Here is a 9,700-nt window from a genome sequence, read left to right on the forward strand (position 1 = left end):
CCTACCTATGAATCCAGGTGACAATTGGGTGGATTCAGGCAGGAGTTGGACCCATGGAAGAGAAACCATGGAATTTGGGAGCCAGCCTTGAGTCAAGGTGAAAAGTGCTGACTGAGAAGATCATTATTTACTATGACCTAGGGGTGGAGAACTTTGACATTTGTACTTTGTGTCCCTTAAGGAGGCTTGCTCCTTAAGGATGACTGAGTTAAGGACTCACTGAATGATATCTTTCACTAGTGAAAACTATGTGGTCACTTTAGTGATAAGTTGTTATATCATTGTGGATGCTGTACTTTGGTTTCTGTGAATGTTTTGCTTTAGTTTACTGCTGAATAAATAGATAGTTCACTATACTATGTAATCAGAACCTTAAAGCTGTTCACAGCAGCAGTCCTCTAGAAAGCTGCTCATGCTTGGCTTGATTCAATTCAAGACACATTTTTTAGCATCTACTAAATCAATTGGAGGCTCTACTGTAGGCTCTAGAGACTTAAAGAGAAAAATAAAACACTGTCTGACTTCAAGGGATATATTCTTATGAGTAAGAACTGTGTTCAACTGGTTCTGTGACTTTTCAGACATGTGGCCTTGGGTAAGTCATTTTACTTCCTTGAGTTTCAGCTTCCCCAGATGTAAAATGGGGATATTTATACTTGTTCCATCTACCTAATTTTTTTTTAATAAAAGGAGCTCTATATAAATTCAATGATTAATGTGAAGCCGTGTGTTATATAACAATAGAGTATTTATTAAGAACTATATACCAGGCACTGGAGACACAAATACAAACAAGCAGAGGCAGTCCCTGCCCTCAAGGAGCTTTTATTCTAATAGGGGAAGATTATATGGGGGAGGGAATGGGAGAGAAGAGAATACTCCCATGATGTCAGGCATGGTCCCATGGATGGAAGATGGCCAAAAAGAAGCATGGAAGCCTCTCTCTTTGTAAGATGAGGGAATCTAGCCTATTAGAACTGAGGGAGCACAGCAATGGAATCCATGGTGGTGGTGGTGGTGAGATAAGGGTAATGGCCAGAGTGTAGGAAGAATGATGAGAATGCTGAATGTGGATTCAGAAGATCTGGATTCCAAGCCTACCTCACTACTTACTTTTTTTTTTTTTTAAGCAATCGGGGTTAAGTAACTTGCTAAGGTTACACGGCCAGTTATTATTTCTGGATGTGGTGCTGAGTGTCTGAGCCCGGATTTGATCCAGGTCATCCCGACACTGGAGCCGGTGCTCTTACTCGCTGAGCCACCTGGCCGCCCCTAAGCAATTGGGGTTAAGTAACTTGCTCAAGGTTACACGGCCAGGTGTTTCTGGGTGGGTGCTAAGTGTCTGAGCCCGGGATTCGATCTCCAGGTCTATCTCAACACTGGAGCCGGTGCTCTTACTCGCTGTGCTACCTGGCTGCCCCACTACTTACTTCTTAAATGATTGAACACAAGTCACTTAACTTCTGAGTTTTTCACTTCCTTATTTGTGAAATAAGGATAATTATACTTATACTACTCATTTCAGAGGCTCACTGTGGGAGGATCAGATGAAATGATGTACATAATGCACTTTGTCAGTAAGGCAGCCAGTTAGTAAGCATTTATTAGTCACTTATTGTAAACCTTAAAGTACTGACAAGAGCCTCAGAATCTAAGAATTGAAAGGAACCACAGTGGTTATATGGTTCAACCCATTCCTACTCAAACAAAAATCCCTCTTCCAGCATGATTAACAAAAGGCCACTTAGCCTCCCACTACCAACCAAGCTAGCCTCTGCTCCTTTTGCATAACTAAAATTGTTAGGACACTTTTTGTTATGTGAATTCTAAATTTGGCTCATTAAAATTTGCACTTGCTTCTCTTGCTTTTGCATCTAGGATCAAACAAAAAGAGTCTAATTCCTCAGATGTGTGAATGACAGCCCTTCAAAGACTTGAAGTAAGCTATCATGTCTGCCATGCTAAGTCTTAAAACGAGCCTATATGTCATGATCTCAAATGTCTTCACCATCCTCATTATCCTGATATGAGCACACTCTTACTTATTCATGTCTTTCCGAAAATGATGTGCAGAACTGTACACAATATTCCAGATGTAGACTGACCTAGGGTAGAGTATGGGGAATTAATGCTTCCCTAGTTCTGGAAACCAGACCTTCCTTAATGCATCTTATGACTAAACTACCTTTGTTGACTGCTATATTATCACACTCCTGATTCATATGGAATTTATCATCTATTAAAACTCTTCAGATCTTTTTTTCAAGTGAACTGTTATATAGTCACATCTCCTTCTATCTTGTACTTGTGATATTAATTTTTTAGAACCCAGGTATGAGACTTGACTTGTATCTCTATTAAATTTCATCTTCTCAACACTGGTTGTTCAGATGTTCCAGGGTATCAGTATTCTCTGGCCATGGTAAATTGTAAAGGACTTTGTAAACCAGGCCCCTCTGTCATTTACAAAGGGCTTTGCAATTCGCAAAGGACTATATGGTTGACAAATCTCTATAAAATTTGTAAAGTCTTTTGTAAACTGGGAGGGGTTTGTGTTAATAATAAAACTGAGCCTAACCATGTCTGGGGCCATGGTAGTTGTCTTAGCTTGGCTCCTTTCCCAGCTGATTTCCTATTCTAATTCTGGTCAGTGTTCAGGATTTCCCACCGAAGCTAGTGGAGTGAGACTGTTGCTTTCTCTCATTTTGGTTTAGCTATGCTGATATGGTCAAGATAATGGATACCAAGTGTTTTGCAAACTGTAATGTGCTATATAATGTCAGTTATTATTGGAATTATTATTTCCTCAAGGATTCTAGCCTAGGCAGAGTCAGGATGCCTAACGTTTACTTGGCAAGTTATAGGGCAATCCTATGTCCTATACATTAGACGTGGCAGCTCCAGGATTTCTATAGGGACACAGAAATTTCATTTGGTGAGTTGTAGTTGGCAGACAAGGCTTCTAGATTGGTAAGAATGCAATAAGATTTCTAGAATCTTGGAAACCATTGTGCAGAAATCCACTAGCTACCAAGTCAGCCTAGTTTACTTTTGGATAACTCTAATTGCTAGGAAGTTTTGTTGTTGTTTTTTGTTTTGTTTTTATTATCCCAGAAGGGAATTTCAAAGATCTTTTGCTTTCCCCTTTTATCAACCCCCTCATCTCACATAGGAGGAAACTGGGGCCTCAAGAGTGGAAATGACAAAATATTTTCAATATCACATGATCTGTATGGAGTACCTGAGTTAGGACCTACAGAGTATCATAGATTTAAAGATGGAAGGGCCCTTAGAAGTCATGTGTTCTAACCCCCTGAAAGAAATTACTATTTCTCTCTTATATTAATCACCAATTAATATGGAGGGAAGGGAATCCAGGTTTTTCCCTATTTCCTCCATCAAAGTCTAAGCTTCTAAAGTACATTTCTGACCTGTCCAAAGAATTCCCCCCACCCAGAACATCTTATCTAGGTGGAATTCTCATCCTACTTTTTCATTGACTATGTGGAGGACAGACCCTTTTGTATAGAGGCAGAAGGCTTGAGATGTGCCTCTCTTTGTCCATGAGTGACATGATCAGTTACATACCCAGCCCCTCTTAAAAAAGGCCCACCTCTCACTGTAATATTCATTTTCCCATTGTTAGTCAATCAGTATTTCTACCTATTAGGAATATCCACTCTTCCAAGGGTATATAAGTGTTGAGTGGCCTCCACGATTGTTTCTGGCTTATGAAAGAAAGCCAAATGACCATCATTTTATTAATTGTCTGCTCGTAAAATTAATAAAATTGACTTTTAGTTACCCAGAAATTATGTCTTTTGAACTTTTCATTGGTTACACCCCTTATTTTACAGATGTAGAAACAAGAGTCTCAAAGAGATTAAATAAAGCCTTGATCAAGGTCACACAGGTATCAGTGGCAGAGCTGGGATCTGAATCTAGGCCCTCACTATTTCTAAACCCAACATCAATTGCTCTGCACTGTCTCCAGATCTCTGAACAACCAGGACAGAGGATCTGCCACTTTCCCACTGAGATTTGGAAGGCTGAGAAGGAGGAAACCTCTATCTTTTTATTCTGGATGATAGGAGCTACATTTGAAAGAAAAAGTAAATAAGACCTGCTGTAGCTTCTTGGCTGTTATGATCATGGCTCCACATTTCTGAAAAGTAGAGCGTAAGTCTTCAGTGACAGGACAACCTTGTGCAGGCTCCTCAGTTTTTGCTGCTCTCTTGGAAGAAGGATCAGCGGTGCACGTCAAATGGGAAAAGTGGAGCGAATCATCCGTGAAATACACATTGCCATAGAGAAGTGGGTGTATGATGATAATAGCCACTCCTCTCATTTCGCTAATGCTTTACGGTTTAGAAAGCCCTTTTCTCACAACAACTCTGTGAGGCAGAGAGTGCTTCCATATTATTATGCCCATCCTAAAAACCCTCACCCACACAATGACCCAGCTGAAATGCCACCTGCTTATACAGACTCTTCTTCTCCCAGTCTGAAAAGGGTGATAATGATAGCTGACATTTATATCCTGCTTGAAAGTTTGCAAAAAGCACATTACATTCAGTATTTAATCTGGGTCTCATAAAAGATTGGAAAAGTATGGGTCTTTTAATAATCTCCATTTTACAGATAAGAAAACTGAGGTTTGTACAAGTGAAGTGATTTACCCATAGTCATATGACTACTAATGCCAGAGGTGGGATTCAGACCCAGATCTCTTCCGAGTCCAGGTCCCACATTCTTTCCACTATACCAAGCTGACTCTCATCTGAGGTATGATTGTTTTCTTTCCTCAGACTTCACATAACTTCTTTTTGTTCTCTTCTTATTGGACATTACTATAATTATTGTATATTATAGTTATCCATGTATTGAGTATCATAGCCCCTTATTAGAGAATAAATATCATAAAGACAGGGACTGTCCTCTAGTCTTCTTATCCCTTCTAGAACCCTGTAGAATACTCTGCATGCATGAGGCACATAATGTTCCTTGATTTTAATAAATCCTCAGGTAACTGGATTTCTTGGGTACTGGGAAGTTTTAGCAGTTAGATTACTTTCATTCATTCGAGTCTCATAATGGTCCTGTTAGGATGGCAGGGCAGGGATTACTCTTTCTACCTCATAGCTAGGGCAGATGGAAGCCTGGAGAAGTGACTTTTACAAGGGTATATGGCCAATATGGTAGAGATAAATTTCAAACCCAGGTTTCCTGACTCCCATGTCAGTGCTTTTTCATCCAGGGTTGTAGTAACTATAGAGGGAGTCAAGCCATGGAAAAAGCTGGGCACATATGCCACTGTCATAAATGGATGCTGTGAGGATAGGGGGTTTCAGGAAAGATTTCTTGGAAGAGGGTCATTTGACACTGAGATTTTACAAAAACATTTGATAAACTATCTGATAATAAGGAATAAGATGAATGCATTTCAACTAGCCAAAGTCAAAAGAGTTGCCATGAATAGTTAGTTCAAAGTCAACTTGGCAGGTCTCTATTGCCCCATGGATCTATGCTTGGCTCTTTGACGCTTAATATTTTTTATCAGTGACTTGAATAAAGACATAGATGAAATGCTTATAAAAATCTATAAATGACAGAAAACTTGGAAGGAAAGATAATACAATGGATGGAATTGTTCTTGTATTGAACTGACTCAAATTAGATGAAATTCAACAGGGATTACTATAGTCTTACATTTGAGTTACAAAATCAACATTAAAAATATGGGATTAGAGAAGCCTTGTTAGAGAGCAGCTCATCTGAAAAAGATCTGGGGTGGGGGGGGGGGTCTTACATGTCTGTAAACTCAGTAGAAATCACCAATGTGATGCAGCAACCAAAAAGACTCATGCCATCTTAGTTGTATTGAGAGACAGGACTCCTAGAATAAAGAGGCATATGGAGATCACTGTATTCTGCTCTGACCAAGCCCCATCTGGAGTACTGGGTTTAGTTCTAGGTGCCATAGTTTAGGAAGGTCACTGATTAGCTAGGTCCAGAGGAAGGTAACCAGGATGGTGAAGAACATTGATTTCATATCATTTGAGGATCTGTTCAGGGTGCTGAAAATATCTGTTTTGGAGAAATGGAAGGTCAGGTGGGATACCAGAACGGTGTTCAAGGGTCTGAAGTACTGTCATGTGGAAGAAAGATTGGATTTGGTATACTGGGCCCAGTGAGCAGAATCCAAAGCAGTAGGAAGAAGTTATGAAGAAGTTAATTTATGTTTGATGGCAGGAAAAACTTCCTAAATAAAGTTGTGTCAAAGTGGAAGGGGATGCCTCAAGAGGTAGTGGCCTGTCCTTCCTTGAAGTTCTCCAAGCAGAGGTATGGTATAGCAGGGATTCTTTCTGGATAAGGCTTAAACTAGATAGCCTTTATTTGAAGGTCCTTCCAAGTCTAACATTCTGTAATTCTGTGTAGGAATTCAACAGGTATAGATGGGAAGAGAGGAAAGGTTTTGGCTGATGGGGTACCCTAAGCAAAAGCAAGGAAACAGGAGAGCAACATTTGTATTCTGGAGACCAAGAGTTATCTGGTTTGTCTGGAAAAGAGCGTATGAAGGGGGATAACATGAGAAAAAAGACAGAGACTGAGGAGTTAGGCTAGTGCCAAATTCTAGGGGGTCTTGAAAGACAAGCAAAAAAAAAACTGAACTTTATTCAGTAAGCAACAGGGGGCTAATGAAAATTCTTACACAGAGGAGTGACAAACAGTTCTATAGATAAAAACACTGGCAGCAGTGAGAAGACCAATTTGATGGTAGAAATGAAAAACAAAACAAAATCCTGTAAGGATATTGTAACAGTCTAGGCAGCTAATAATGAAGGAATGAGGTAAGGGAGAGGGAAGAACCATGACTTACCTTAAGGCATATGGAAAATAAACTAAATAATTGGGTCAATGATAGAAAGAGTGAAATTATAAGGAGAAGGGAAAATATAAATAGCCCACTTTGGTTGTACTGAGTATAAATTGCTAGCAGGACATCCAAGTAGAGATGTTCTCTAGGCAGCTGATGATGTGGGTATAAGCTTAGAAGTCTGGACTGAAGAAACAGAAACACCCACAGTAAAAGGACACATATAAGAATGAAGAGCCAGAAAAAGAATGACTTATAGGGGTAGAAGAAAGAGCCAGGAATGTGACATCTGTGAAACTGAGAGAGAAATATGAAGTAAAAAGGACAAAGCTGATGTGTGTGTGCATCTGTGTAAAATCTCATTTGATCTTCACAACATGATGAAGTGGAAGGTGTGAGTACTATTATTATCCTTATTTGCTGGTAAAGACACAGAAGCTCGGGAAATCTAAGCACTCTAAGCTTTTAAACCAAGCTTTCTCCTGACTCTATATCCAGAGCTTCTACCACTGAGCAGAGATCACAATAAAAGCAAAGAATAAGTTTAGTATGAGTTAGAGAGTAGGAGACATGGGAGGATAGAGCATTGTGGGGGTTCAGAGGTCCGAGTTCTTTAGTTGGTATTGTTCTGACACCAAAGGCGTGACTGTATTGGTCTTCAGCTGAAGCAGAATGGAGAAGGAAGGCCTGAAGTGGGGATGGTAGAGGAATCGAGTAGTCAGGTTCTTAGAGGAGTCATCAACATGCATATTGTTACTGGCCTGAGATGGGTTGGAGATTGTGAGTCAGGTTCTAAAGTTGATGGGAAAGTTAGAAAAATGACCTGGAGGCTAGAAAGTACCAGCAACAAGGATGGGAAGGGGTTAGTAGGGAAAAACTGCAAGGATGTCAAAAATGAGGGGTAATGGAAGGATGGAGGTGCTGGAAGCAACACAGGAAGAAGCAGAATTCATAGGAATTGATTGAAAGCAGTAGGAAGCAGTAGGACTAGTGATTCCAGGGTTGGACAGAATTGAAGATGTTGAATTGAAGTCAGCTAGAGCTGAATATACTGGATATGAGTTAATTCTAATTCCTAACCAAATTCTACAGGCTGTGCTATAAAATGCTGGAGGTTTTAAGCATAGCATACACCAAAGGTACAGGAGTGATGGTTTGGTACCACAAGGTCAGTGGCAAGTGTATCCTTGATAACATCACGTGTTTCCTTCCCACTCCTCTGGTTAGAGGTCACAGGTCCCTGACACAGCTCACAGCTCATCTCCTGAAAGGTGGCCTTTGGGAATAAATAAATCTCTATATGAAAGAAATGCAGGTTATATAAGGAAAATGGTTAGTTGGGTCACAGAGAGTTTGCATGTATCTAGACATATGTTCTTAGGATTTCAATATTTTAGAAGACAAAGACATTCCTGGAAGAAAGTCTCAAATTAGTCTGTTTTCCCCTCATGAAGAGCCTGTGCACATCGGCTGTTCTGCCTCCCATGCTTGAGAATGGACTGACTGACTCTCTCTCTCTCTCTCTCTCTCTGTCTCTGTCTCTGTCTCTCGTTCTGTCTCTCTCTCTGTCTCTGTCTCTGTCTCTTCCTCTCTCCCTCCCTCCCTAACTCTTTCTGTCTCATTCTCTCTTGTTCATTCTCTCATTCTCTTTCTTGTTCTGTTTCTTGTTTTCTCTCTCATTCTTTTTCTCTGTATCTCTCTGTCTCTCCCTATGTCTCTCTCATATTCTCTCTCTTTATTTCTATCTCTGTCTCTCTGTCCCTGTCTCTCTCTTGTTCTCCTCTCTCTTGTTCTCTGTTTCTCTCTCATTCTCTCTCTTGTTCTCTCTTCTCTCATTCTTTTTCTCTGTCTCTATCTCTCTTCCTGTCTCTCTGACTCTCTCTTTCTCTATCTCTGTCACTCTTCCCTATTGTTCTCTCTCTTCTTCCCCCTTCTCCTCTCTCTGCCCCCTTCTCTCCATCCCCCCCTCCCTTTTGTGCCTGGGCCTGGGACTCACCTTCTCAGTTTCTCTGTGACTTTCTCCAGCTCCTCCTGAGCCCGCCGCAGTTCTATTTCCAAGTAGTGCCTGGTGGAATCAAACTCAGTTTCAAGTTTCTCCAGCTTGTGGGTGGTGTAGGAGAGACGCTTCCGCAATTCTCCCTTCTGTTCCTGTAGAGTGCTGGGAAGAACCACAAAAAACAGAGAGGCAGCTATGAGCCCTTGGGGAGCCTTTTTGTGGATAGTCTCAAGGTACTACTCCAATGGGAATGGGGGTAGGGAGGGCCGGTGTTTACCTATTTTCTGAAAGCAATATAACACTTAACAAAGAGTCAGATGTAAGGATGTGCTAGAGTCAACTTAAAAAATTTTCAGTGAGAACATTTATACCCAGAAGGGCCACAAGTCAGGGCTTGATTTGTTGGTTTATTGACTGTCAAGACTTGTGAAAGTGATGTAGAAAATATTAATGCAGATTACATTTAAAAGTGGGGTCATGCACTTTTGGGGAGACAGTACTTAACCATTAACCAGCATACTCCTGGTCAGACTTCATAGAAAGTAAGAGGTGGGAGGGATCACAGAATCATAGAATATAGGATGTCAAAATTTGAAAGGGGCCTTAGAGTGCCCACATCCAAGCCCATCACTTTATAGAGAAAAAATCCAGAGGCCTTGAGGGGGAAATGTTTTTAGTTTAGAGGAACTGGCCAGATCATTCAGTGAATTATTAGTAGCTCTGAGACTACACTTGTGGAAACACAGGCAAGTCTCTTTCTGGGCTGGATGGTGAGTCCTTTGAAGGAGGGGCTTTGCTTTTGTAGAACTTCGAAGAGATTAATTTAT

At 40.6% G+C, this 9,700-nt stretch overlaps 1 protein-coding gene across 1 annotated transcript in view; it reads right to left on the bottom strand.

The window, feature by feature from the left end:
- Positions 1-8,931, bottom strand: part of LOC138173646 (brain-enriched guanylate kinase-associated protein-like) — a 72,938-nt gene extending 64,007 nt beyond the window's left edge. Inside the window, exon 1 of the mRNA XM_069103697.1 lies at positions 8,874-8,931. The gene's annotated coding sequence lies outside the window, so the exon portion shown is untranslated. The remainder of the gene's footprint in view (positions 1-8,873) is intronic.
- Positions 8,932-9,700: the final 769 nt, after the last annotated feature.

Source organism: Petaurus breviceps, unplaced genomic scaffold (genome assembly GCF_028583685.1).
Source record: "Petaurus breviceps papuanus isolate PSGF00001 unplaced genomic scaffold, PetGlider_PUasm1.0 63, whole genome shotgun sequence".
Taxonomy (NCBI): Eukaryota; Metazoa; Chordata; class Mammalia; order Diprotodontia; family Petauridae; genus Petaurus; species Petaurus breviceps.